Here is a 14,029-nt window from a genome sequence, read left to right as displayed (position 1 = left end):
TCGGGGTACGTAGGTATATATAGGAGGAAGAAGTAGGTCGGTGGAGCTGCGAGGGGCCTACGAGGGTGGGGGCGCGCCCAGGGGGGCAGGCGTGCCTCCCTTCCTCGTGGCCTTCTTGGTTGTTTCTTGACGTCCACTCCAAGTCCTCTGGATCACGTTTGTTCCAAAAATCACGTTCCCGAAGGTTTCATTCCGTTTGGAGTCCGTTTAGTATTCCTTTTCTGTGAAACACTGAAATAGGCAAAAAAACAGCAATTTGCACTGGGCCTTGGGTTAGTCGGTTAGTCCCAAAATAATATAGAAGTGCATAATAAAGCCCATTAAACATCCAAAACAGAATATATAATAGCATGGAACAATAAAAATTATAGATACATTGGAGACATATCACCTAGCCCACTTAGGGGCTGGTTCCCTTCCACATACAGCCCATAGGGCCCTCCGGGGCAGGTGGACCCTCCCGGTGGACCCTCAAAACCCGTTCGGTGGTCCCGATACAATACCGGCAAACCCCCGAACACTTCCAGTGACCGTATGACAACTTCCCATATATAAATCTTCACCTCCGGACCATTCTGGAACTCCTCGTGACGTTCGGGATCTCATCCGGGACTCCGAACAACATTCTGTAACCACATACTATTTTCCATAACAACTCTAGCATCACTGAACCTTGTGTGTAGACCCTACAGGTTCGGGAACCATGCAGACATGACCGAGACACCTCTCTGGACAATAACCAATAGCGGGATCTAGATACCCATATTGGTTCCCACATGTTCCACGATGATCTCATCAGATGAACCACGATGTCGGGGATTCAATCAATCCCATACACAATTCCCACTGTCTACCGGTATGATACTTGCCCGAGATTCGATCGTCGGTATCCGTATACCTTGTTCTATCTCGTTACCGGCAAGTCTCTTTACTCGTTCGTAACACATCATCCCGTGATCAACTCCTTGGTCACATTGAGCTCATTATGATGATGTCCTACCGAGTGGGCCCAGAGATACCTCTCCGTTACACGTAGTGACAAATCCTAGTCTCGATTCGTGCCAACCCAACAGACACTTTCGGAGATACCCATAGTGTGCCTTTATATCCACCCAGTTACATTTTGACGTTTGGCACACCCAAAGCATTCCTACGGTATCCGGGAGTTACACAATCTCATGGTCTAAGGAAATGATACTTGACATTAGAAAAGCTTTAGCAGACGAACTACACGATCTTGTGATATGCTTAGGATTGGGTCTTGTCCATCACATCATTCTCCTAATGATGTGATCCCGTTATCAACGACATCCAATGTCCATGGTCAGGAAATCGTAACCATCTATTGATCAACGAGCTAGTCAACTAGAGGCTCACTAGGGACATGTTGTGGTCTATGTAGTCACACATGTATTACGATTTCCGGATAACACAATTATAGCATGAACAATAGACAATTATAATGAACAAGGAAATATAATAATAACCACTTCATTATTGCCTCTAGGGCATATTTCCAACACCAATATGTAAGAAGCTTCACTGAGGTCTTTCTTCGAAAAACTCCTTTCAAACACTCCTTTATGCTTTCCAGAAAAATTTACATCATTTCTGATCAACAATATGTCATTCCCATATACTTATCAGAAAGGCTGTAGTGCTCCCACTCACTTTCTTGTAAATACAGGCTTCACCACAAGTCTGTATAAAACCATATGCTTTGATCACCATATCAAAGCTTATATTCCAACTCCGAGATGCTTGCACCAGTCCATAGATGGATCGCTGGAGTTTGCACACTTTGTTAGCACCTTTAGGATCGACAAAACCTAATGGTTGCATCATATACAATTCTTCTTTAAGAAATCCATTAAGGAATGCAGTTTTGACATCCATTTGCCAGATTTCATAAAATGTGGCAATTGCTAACATGATTCGGACAGACTTAAGTTTCGCTACGAGTGAGAAAATCTCATCGTAGTCAACACCTTGAACTTGTCAAAAACCTTTTTTGACAAGTCTAGCTTTGTAGATAGTAACACTACTATCAGCATCCGTCTTCCTCTTGAAGATCCATTTATTCCCTATTGCTTGCCAATCATCGGCCAAGTCAACCAAAGTCCATACTTTGTTCTCATACATGGATCCTATCTCAGATTTCATGGCCTCAAACCATTTTGCGGAATCTAGGCTCATGATTGCTTCCTCATAGTTCGTAGGTTCATCATGGTCAAGTAACATGACTTCCAGAACAGGATTACCGTACCACTCTGGTGCGGAACGTGCTCTAGTTGACCTACGAGGTTTGGTAGTAACTTGATCTGAAGTTTCACGATCATTATCATTAGCTTCCTCTCTTGTTGGTGTAGGCATCACGGGAATGTTTTTGTGTGATGAGCTACTTTCCAATTCGAGAGAAGGTACAATTAGCTCATCAAGTTCTACTTTCCTCCCACTCACTTCTTTCAAGAGAAAATCCTTCTCTAGAAAGGATCCATTCTTAGCAACAAAGATCTTGCCTTTCGGATCTATGGTAGAAGGTGTACCCAATTTTTTTCCTTAGGGTATCCTATGAAGACGCACTTCTCCGATTTGGGTTCGAGCTTATCAGGCCGAAGCCTTTTGACATAAATGTTGCAATCCCAAACATTTAAGAAATGACAGCTTAGGTTTCTTGCCAAACCACAGATCATACGGTGTCATCTCAACGAATTTAGATGGTGCCCTATTTAACATGAATGCAGCTGTCTCTAATGCATAACCCCCAAAACGATAGTGGTAAATCGGTAAGAGACATCAAAGATCGTACCATATCTTATAAAGTACGGTTACGATGTTCGGACACACCATTACGCTGTGGTGTTCCAGGTGGCATGAGTTGTGAAACTATTCCACATTGTTTTAAATGAAGGCCAAACTCGTAACTCAAATATTCGCCTATGTGATCAGATCGTAGAAAAAATATTTTCTTGTTACGATGATTCTCCACTTCAATCTGAAATTCTTTGAAATTTTCAAATGTTTTAGACTTGTGTTTCATCAAGTAGATATACCCATATCTGCTCAAACCATCTATAAAGGTCAAAAAATAATGATACCCGCCGCGAGCCTCAACACTCATAGGACTGCATACATCGGTATGTATAATTTCCAATAAGTCAGTGGCTCGCTCCATTGTTCCGGAGAACGGAGTTTTAGTGATGTTACCCATGAGTCATGGTTCGCAAGCATGAAATGATTCATAATCAAGTGATTCAGAAAGTCCATCCGCATGGAGTTAATTTCTTCATGTGCTTTACACCAATATGACCTAAATGGCAGTGCCACAAATATGTTGCACTATCATTATCAACTTTGCATCTTTTGGCATCAATTTTATGAATATGTGTACCACCACGATCGAGATTCAACAAACCATTCACATTGGGTGTATGACCATAGAAGGTTTTATTCATATAAACAGAACAACAATTATTCTCTGACTTAAATGAATAATCGTATTGCAATAAACATGATCTAATCATATTAATGCTCAACACAAACACCAAATAACAATTATTTAGGTTTAATTCTAATCCCGAAGGTAGAGGGAGTGTGCGATGGTGATTGTATCAACCTTGGAATTACTTCCAACACATATCGTCACCTCGTCCTTAACTAGTCTCTGTTTATTTTGTAACTCCTATTTCAAGCTACTACTCCTGTTTCGAGTGACCATTTCCTTTGCAGTAGAAGCACCCAGTTTCAGGCTTGGGTCTAGCTTTGGGCTTCTTCATGGGAGTGGCAACTTTCTTGCCATTTTTTTGAAGTTTCCCTTTCTTTCCCTTGCCCTTTTTCTTGAAACTAGTGGTCTTGTTAACCATCAACACTTGATGCTATTTCTTGATTTCTACCTTCGCTGATTTCAGCATCGCGAATAGCTTGGGAATCGTTTTCGTCATCCCTTGCATATTATAGTTCATCACGAAGTTCTACTAACTTGGTGATAGTGACTAGAGAACTCTGTCAATCACTATCTTATCTGGAAGATTAACTCCCACTTGATTCAAGCGATTGTAGTACCCAGACATTCTGAGCACATGCTCACTAGCTGAGCTATTCTCCTCCATCTTGTAGGCGAAGTACTTGTCAGAGGTCTCATACCTCTTAACACGGGCATGAGTCTGAAATATACCAATTTCAACTCTTGGAACATCTCATATGCTCCGTGTTTTTCAAAACGTTTTTTAAGTCCCGGGTCTAAGCCGTAAAGCATGGTGCACTAAACTATCAAGTACTCATCATACCGAGCTTTGTCAAACGTTCATAACGTCTGCATCTGCTCCTGCAATAGGTCTATCACCTAGCGGTGCATCAAGAACATAATTCTTCTATGCAGCAATGAGGATAATCCTCAGATCACGGACCCAGTCCGCATCACTGCTACTATCATCTTTCAACTTTTCTCAAGGAACATATCAATATATATATATATAGGAGCTATATTGTGAGCTATTGATCTACAACATAGATATGCAAATACTATCCAGACTAAGTTCATGATAAATTAAGTTCAATTAATCATATTAATTAAGAACTCCCACTTAGATAGACATCCCTCGAGTCATCTAAATGATCATGTGATCCAAATCAACTAAACCATGTCCGATCATCATGTGAGATGGAGTAGTCTTCAATGGTGAACATCTCTATGTTGATCATATCTACTATATGATTCACGTTCGACCTTTCGGTCTCTAGTGTTCCGAGGCCATGTCTGTACATGCTAGGCTCATCAAGTCTAACCCAAGTATTATGCATGTGCAAAACTGTCTTGCACCCGTTGTATGTGAACGTAGAGCTTATCACACCCGATCATCACGTGGTGTCTCAGCACGACGAACTTTCACAACGGTGCATATTCAGAGAGAACACTTATACCTTGAAATTTTAGTAGGGGATCATCTCATAATGCTACCGCCGTACTAAGCAAAATAAGATGCATAAAAGATAAACATCACATGCAATCAAAATATGTGACATGATATGACCACCATCATCCTGTGCCTTTGATCTCCATCTCCAAAGCACCGTTACGATCTCCATCGTCACCGGCTTGACACCTTGATCTCCATCGTAGCATCGTTATCATCTCGCCAACTATTGCTTCTACAATTATCGCTAACGCATAGTGATAAAGTAAAGCAATTACATGGCGATTGCATTTCATACAATAAAGCGACAACCATAAGGCTCCTGCCAGTTACCGATAACTTTTACAAAACATGATCATCTCATACAATAACATATACCACATCATGTATTGACCATATCACATGACAACATGCCCTGCAAAAACAAGTTAGACATCCTCTACTTTGTTGTTGCAAGTTTTACGTCGCTGCTACGGGCTTCTAGTAAGAACCGTTCTTACCTACGCATCAAAACCACAACAGTGATTTATCAAGTTTGCTGTTTTAACCTTCAACAAGGACCGGCCGTAGTCAAATTTGATTCAACTAAAGTTGGAGAAACAGACACCCGCCAGCCACCTTTATGCAAAATTAGTTGCATGTCTGTCGGTGGAACCGGTCTCATTAACGTGGTCATGTAAGGTTGGTCTGGGCCGGTTCATCCAACAATACCACCGAATCAAAATTTGATGTTGGTGATAAGCAGTATGACTATCATCGCTCACAACTCTTTGTGTTATACTCATGCATATCATCTAGGCATAGACCTGGCTCAGATGCCAATGTTGGGGAACGTAGCATGCAATTTCAAAATTTTCCTACGCTCACGCAAGATCTATCTAGGAGATGTGTAGCAACGAGAGGGGGAGAGTGTGTCCACGTACCCTCGTAGACCGAAAGCGGAAGCATTTGACAACGCGGTTGATGTAGTCGAACTTCTTCTCATTCCGACCGATCAAGAAACGAACGTACGGCACCTCCGAGTTCTGCACACATTCTGCACAATCACGTCCCTTGAACTCTTGATCCAGCAAAGTGTCGAGGGAGAGTTCCATTAGCACGACAGCATGGTGATGGTGATGGTGAAGTGATCTGCGCAGGGCTTCGCCTAAGCACTACGTGAATATGACCGGAGGCGTAAACTGTGGAGGGGGGCGCCGCACACGGCTAGGAATCAATGTTGTGTGTTCTAGCGGTGCCCCCCCCCCCACACACACACACACATATATATATATATATATATATATATATATATATATATATATATATATAGCCATGTGCGGGAGAGGGAGAGGGGCTGCAAGGTGCACCTCAAGTAGGAGTAATCCTACTTGGGCACCTCCTCCAAGTCGGCCTCCCCCCTTCCATATCCATCGGAGGGGGAAGGAAAGAGAGAGGGGAGGGGAAGGAAAGGGGAGGCCAAATCCTCCCCTTTCCTTCTCCCTTCCCTTCCTTTCCTTCTCCTCCTAGTCGGCCTATAGGGGGCGCACCAGCCCCTTTTGGGGCTGGTATGTCCCTATAGCTTGCTGGGGGTGATGACCCACAAGTATAGGGGATCAATTGTAGCTCTTTTAGATAAGTAAGAATGTCGAACCCAAAGAGGAGCAGAAGGAAATGGCAAGTGGTTTTCGTTAAGGTAATGTCTGCAAGTGTTGAAATTGTAAGTAGCAGAGTTGTTTGATAGCAAGATAATTTGTAACGAGCAAGTAACGATAGTAGAAACAAAAATGTAGCAAGGCAGCCCAATCCTTTTGAGGCAAAGGACAGGCCAAAGCGGTCTCTTATGATAAGCAAAGTGTTCTTGATGGTACACGGGAATTTCATCTAGTCACTTTCACCATGTTTGTTTGATTTGTGTTCGCTACTTTGATAATTTGATATGTGGGTGGACCGGTGCTTAGGTGTTGTTCTTACTTGAACAAACCTCCTACTTATGATTAACCCTCTCACAAGCATCCGCAACTATGAGAAAAGTATTAAGAATACATTCTGTCGGTGTTCTGGGAACCGGGGTCCCCAGACTTGCCTGCCTGTGGCCCACAGCGTGGCTAAGCAGCAGGCCGTACGGCCCATCTTCATCAACAAGGCATCCAAGACCCTCGCGAGGGTCCAAGCGTCGCGAGGCGGACAACACAAGACCTCTTTTGGAGTGGCCTAGCCAGACAGGCTCACGAGGAGCGGAGATATCAAGGCGGGGCGAAGCTCACGAGACCCTCGTGACGTGAGCCATGACGAACGGTGCCAGGCGGGTGCCAGTGCGCGCAGCGTCCCCATTTCCTCTTTGGTGCTAAGGAGGCAAGCGCAGGCGAAGAGTATCGAGGCATCAGGCAAAGGTTGCCATATTGGTGCAATGAGACCAAGACCAGGAAGACAGCAAGGCGGAGGTCATCGTGGAGCCCAAGATGGCGTCACCCCAGAGCTTTTCACAGGCGAAGACCGCTTTTGTCAGGATAGCTTGTACTAGCTGTCCCCCTTCAAATTTGCCCACCGTTGTTGGCTCCCTTCCCGCTCGATATTTGGGAAGAGGACCAGGGCCTCTATAAGTAGAGCTAGCCACCACAGTAGGAAGGGGACGGATCGAGAATAGGGAGATCGAACCCTCACACCACAAGTTCATACGCACAAGAACACCTCAACCTCAGGAGGCTGTTCTCCCCTTGTACTGTTCATCAGCAGCCCAAGAGACAATCCACCACCACCACACTGGAGTAGGGTATTACGCCACATCGGTGGCCCGAACCAGTAAAAACCCTGTGCCTTTCTGAGTTGTGAGTTCGTCGAGTTCATCCGCAAGATCCTAACGAGCTAGAGCGTAGATCGGTGTGAGGGAAAGACTTCGCATGCACCCCAGTGTTCGAACCTTAAGGGTTTGCCGGAACCCCACATCTGACACATTCTAACCATAGCATTAAACTTTTGGATCCAATCGGTCCCTTACGGAATAGCGCATAAACTGGGGTTTAAGCATCTGTCACTCTCGCAACCCACCATCTAATTGCTACTCCACAATGCATTCCCTTAGTCCCAAATATGGTGAACTGTCATGTAGTCGACGTTCACATGACACCACTAAGGGAATCACAACATACATACTATCAAAATATCGAACACATATCAAGTTCACATGATAACTTGCAACATGGTTTCTCCCGTGACTTCAAGAACAAAAGTAACTACTCACAAATAATAATCATGCTCAAGATCAGAGGGGTATTAAATAGCATATTGGACCTGAACATATAATCTTCTACCAAATAAACCATATAGTAATCAACTACAAGATGTAATCAACACTGCTAGTCACCCACAAGCACCAATCTATAGTTTCGGTAACAAGATTGAACACAAGAGATGAACTAGGGTTTGAGATGAGATGGTGATGTTGAAGATGTTGATGGAAATTGCCCTCCCCAAGATGGGAGAGTTGTTGGTGATGATGATGACGATGATTTCCCCCACTGGGAGGGAAGTTCCTCCGGTGGAATCGCTCCACCGGAGGGCAAAAGTGCTCCTGCCCAAGTTCCACCTCGAGACGGCGGCGCTCCGTCCCGAAAGTCCTCTCCTTATTTTGTAGCGACCAGACCTCAAACAGTCTGATCTCTGTGCTCAGTGTCATCCCTGGACCAGTAATGCTGACACCACACAGTACTCGGAGGATTTATAACAGAGTAGCAATCACACACTTATTACAATCGAATGTCTCAAGAGAGAACTGAATAAAATAAATATGGCTTAAGGCCATCTAAATACGATAACATCGGAAGGCTTGGAAGATAAGCGAGTCCATCAACTCCAACGGCATCACTGAGTATAGAACCACGACCTAATCACCTTACTCGTCGTCTGAAAAGTCTGCAACATGAAACGTTGCAGCCCGAAAACGGGTCAGCACATGGAATATGCTGGCAATGTAACACAAAGAGAAATAATAATGGATAGGCTATACTACATGCATATTTGGCTGGTGGAAAGCTCTATGGTTACAATTTTGCGTAAAGCCAATTTTTCCCTACTGCAAAGGAATAAATTTATTTAACTATCATGGTGGTTGTTAAACATTGAGAATGGTTGACAACATTCTCAATCCCAATTAAAAGTACTCATTACAAACCCAACAATATTAATTATAAGTAACATGTTGAGATTCACACGATATCCAAGTACTAGATACTCAAGTTGTCCATAACCGGGGACACGGCTAATCATGATTAGTTTATACACTCTGTAGAGGTTTGCGCACTTTTCCCCACATGACTCGATCGCCTCCGTTTGTTTTCTCGCACTACATGGTGTTTGAGAAACGGATGGCCAAGACATAGTCTTTCAGAAGCGCTAGCACCTTACGTACGTGATAGACCGTACCTCCTACAACCCCTACATCTGCTAGTCTACCACTGTAAGAGTTCGCACAACTTAGTCAACTATGCCAGAGCCCATAGTAGCATGTGGCTACACACGGAAGTTTCTAGCATGAATTATCTTATGATCCCTTTGAGCCTGGGTGGCGGTCCAAAGAAATACAGGCAAGGCCTGATAGAAACCAGGTGCCTCAATCCACCCAGATGTGTGTTTAAGTTGCCACCTTAAATAAACCATTAATTAACAATCTCGCATCTGTCATAGATACTCTCACCCAATCCACGTCTACTAGCATAGCATGGCATGATAAGCAAACGTAGAGTAACTCCCAAGGGTTTGAAAATAAACAGGTAATAGGTACTACCTCAACTACTTCCCATAACCCAAAATTTAATTACATCCTAATCATGCAATGTTTGAGGATTGATCTAATGCAATAAAAACTGGGTATGAGAAAAGTATGATCAAAGTGTTACTTGCCTTGCTGATGATCCGCGAAACCTAGAGACTCGAAGTAACAGGCGGCGCACTCCGGGTGTTCTATCGCAGACAAACAAACAAGCATACAATAAGTACTCACCTAATGCATAGGTAAAACTCAAACGAAAGATCTAACCAGATTGTTCAACTTAAGAACTCCGGTTTGCAAAAAGAAACAAAGCAAACAAAGCAACGAAGAACAAACGGCGAAAGAAAACAACTCCGTATTATTAATCTGGATCTAGGTCAAATTTTACTATAGCAAAAACTTGTTCAAGTTGGTTATTCGGAAAGAGGGTTTCGAGACGAAACTCAGGCGCTTGAATCGCCTGATTCCGATAAACGAGCGAAAAGTTATGCTAAAACAAAAATCAGATCAGAAACCGCGATCAGAAAAATCGCGAATTAAATCCGAGAAAAAGAAAAACGATGAACGAGTTAACGAATGAACGTTCGTTAACTAAACTAATCCGACGAACGCGTTCGTTCAAACGAACTAACGGACGAACGTCCGCTAAATAACCTAAACAAAAAAAACCGACAACTAAAAAAATGAAAACTAAAAAAAAAACGAAAAAAACCGTAATAAAATCGCCCGGTTTTCTAAAAAAAACGGCGCGCGCAAAACGGGGTGGCGGCGAACCTCGGGATGCGGGCGGCGGGGCGAAGGCTCCAGCGAGGCGGCGTCGGGCGGCATCGGCGCGGGCGACGGCGCGGCGGGCGGGCGGCGGCGGCGGGCTGCGGCGGCGGCGCGGTGCGGCGCAGGCAGGCGGCAGCGCGCGAGTGGGCGGCGGCGGCTCCCTAGGGTTAGGGTTCGGCGCGGCGGCGGGCTGGGCCGGACGGCGCTAACGGTTCGGGGGCGGGGCGCGGGTGGCGGCGGCTGGGGGCCAGGGGGCGGCCGGGGCGGCGCTATACAAAGTGCCCCCCGAGCGGAGTCCCGCTCGGGCACGGCCCATAGTCGGTTCCGCTTTTTTTAAATAATTACGCCCTGAAAAAAAACAAAAGAAATACTAAACGGACTCCAAAAATCCCAAAATAAATTTTCCCCGTCTTCTAAAATCAAGCCGGACTAGATGAACATTTATTTGGGGCCTAAATGCAATTTTGAAAAAAGCACATTTTTTCCTAATCCAAATAAAAAGGCGAAAAACTCCAAAATAAAATCTTATTTGATTTTTTTATTAAATCTTCATTATTTCTTTATTTTGGGAAAGTCATTTTATTCCCTCTCTCATATTTTGATAGTAGAAATAATTGAAGATAAAATAAAATAAATCAAATGATCCTATTTACAAAATTTGAGAAAACTCAAATATGAAAATTACGAAAACCCCAACTCTCTCCGTGGGTCCTTGAGTTGCGTAGGATTTCTAGGATCGAGCCAACAATGCAATAAAAATATGATATGCATGATGATCTATGTATAACATTCCAAATTGAAATTTTGGGATGTTACAAACCTACCCCCCATAAGATGAATCTCGCCCTCGAGATTCGGGTTGGCTAGCAAATAGGTGAGGGTGGGCTTTGAGCAGATCTTCCTCTCACTCCCAGGTGGCTTCTTCCTCAGTGTGGTGGCTCCACTTAACTTTGCAAAACTTGATAACCTTACTGCGGGTGACTCTACTGGCAAACTCGAGAATCTTAACAGGTTTCTCCTCGTAGGTCAAGTCATCATTCAACTGAATCGCTTCCAGTGGCATGGTATCTCTCAGTGGTATATCAGCCATCTCTGCGTGACATTTCCTCAACTGAGAAACATGGAACAAATCGTGAACTCCTGACAATCCCTCAGGTAATTCCAACTTGTAGGCCACCTCTCCCATACGTTCCAAAACACGATATGGTCCTACAAATCGGGGTGCCAACTTTCCCTTAACTCCAAAACGCTTAACTCCTCGAAGTGGGGATACTCGAAGATAAACTCTGTCTCCAACTTCGTATTCTGTCTCCTTGCGTTTTGAATCTGCATAGCTCTTCTGCCTTGACTGAGCTACCTTGAGCCTATCGCGAATTAACTTAACTTTCTGTTCGGACTCCTTAATCAAATCCGGTCCAAACAACTGGCGGTCTCCAACTTCATCCCACAACAACGGGGTCCTACACCTCCTTCCGTACAAGGCTTCATCCCACAACAACTAGACTGATAAATGTTGTTGTAAGAAAACTCCGCATATGGCAAGTTATCATCCCAACTGGATCCATAATCCAAGGCACATGCTCTAAGCATACCTTCCAAAATTTGGTTGACTCTTTCGGTCTGTCCGTCTGTCTGTGGATGAAAAGCTGTGCTAAACTCCAGCCTGGTTCCCAAAGTTGTGTGCAACTGCTTCCAGAACTTTGAGGTAAATTGGGTTCCTCTATCTGATACGATACTCCTCGGAACTCCGTGTAAGCATACAATCCTTGTCATGTATATCTTAGCCAATTTGGCACTGCTGTAGGTAGTCTTTACTGGAATGAAATGAGCTACCTTCGTCAAACGGTCGACTACAATCCAAATCGAGTCATAGCCTGCACGAGTCCTCGGCAAACCCGTGATGAAATCCATGCCTAGTTTATCCCACTTCCATTCGGGTATCGGCAACGGCTGTAACAATCATGCTGGCTTCTGATGTTCTGCCTTCACTCTCTGACATACATCGCAAAGTGCTACATACTCTGCAATATCCTTCTTCATTCCGGTCCACCAGAAAGTATCCTTCAAATCCAAATACATCTTGGTATTTCCGGGGTGGATCGAATACGGCGAATCATGTGCCTCTTGCAAAATCAACTTCTGAATCTCCGGGTCATTGGGCACATAAACACGGTCTTCAAACCATAGGGTATCGTGCTCATCCTCACGAAATCCCTTAGCTTTTCCTTCGCTCATTTTATCCTTAACAGAGGCAACTTCCTTATCGGTCTTTTGAGCTTCTCTGATTTAATCCATCAAAAGTTGACTGAATCTCCAATGCTGCTACATAGCCTCTCGGAACTATTTCCAAACATAGTTCACAAAGATCCTCGGCTAACTCCTTGGGTAAACCTCCGGTCATTAAAGTGTTGACATGACTCTTGCGGCTCAATGCGTCTGCTACAACGTTAGCCCTCCCTGGGTGATAATGCAATCTCATGTCGTAATCCTTAATAAGCTCCAACCATCTCCTCTGCCTGAGATTTAACTCCTTCTGCGTGAAGATGTACTTCAAACTCTTGTGATCCGTGTACACCTCACAGTGGTTCCCAATAAGAAAATGTCTCCATGTTTTCAATGCATGCACTACGGCTGCTAACTCCAAATCATGAGTGGCATAATTTAGCTCATGAGGCTTAAGCTGTCGCGAAGCATACGAGACGACTCTTCCCTCCTGCATAAGTACGGCTCCAAGTCCTCGGCGTGAAGCATCGCAATACACCTCATAATCCTTGGTCTGATCTGGCAGAATTAACACTGGCGAGGTAACCAAACGTTTCTTCAACTCTTGGAAACTAGCTTCACACTCATCAGTCCATATGAACTTGGTATCCTTCTTCAACAATTCTGTCATAGGTTTCGCGATCCTTGAGAAATTCTCAATGAATCTCCGGTAGTATCCTGCGAGTCCAAGGAAACTCCAGATCTCTCCAACTGTTGTTGGTGCTTCCCAGTTGGTCATAGTGGCAACTTTAGTGGGTTCCACTGCTATACCTTCTCCGGATATAACATGTCCAAGAAATCCAACTTCCTTCAACCAAAATTTACACTTGCTGAATTTGGCATATAACTGGTGTTCTCTGAGCTTCTCCAGTACTAATCGCAAATGTTCCTTATGCTCCTCTTCATTCTTCGAGTAAACCAAGATATCGTCAATGAACACCACGACGAACTTGTCCAAAAACTCCATAAACTCTTTGTTCATCATGTTCATAAAATAGGCAGGTGCGTTAGTCAGACCAAATGACATAACGGTATACTCATACAACCCATACCTGGTGGTAAAAGCCGTCTTAGGTATATCCTGCTCTCGAATCTTCAACTGATGGTACCCAGATCGCAAATCGATCTTAGAAAACACCTTAGCTCCTTGCAATTGGTCAAACAAGTCATTGATCATCGGTAGCGGGTACTTGTTCTTGATGCTCACTTCATTCAATCCTCGATAATCAACAACCATTCTTAGTGATCCATCCTTCTTCTCCACTAGGAGTACAGGCGATCCCCAAGGTGAAGAACTTGGGCAAATAAAGCCTTTATCCAATAACTCCTTAATCTG

Source organism: Triticum aestivum, chromosome 3B (assembly GCF_018294505.1).
Source record: "Triticum aestivum cultivar Chinese Spring chromosome 3B, IWGSC CS RefSeq v2.1, whole genome shotgun sequence".
Lineage (NCBI taxonomy): Eukaryota > Viridiplantae > Streptophyta > Magnoliopsida > Poales > Poaceae > Triticum > Triticum aestivum.
This window is presented reverse-complemented; position numbering follows the sequence as displayed.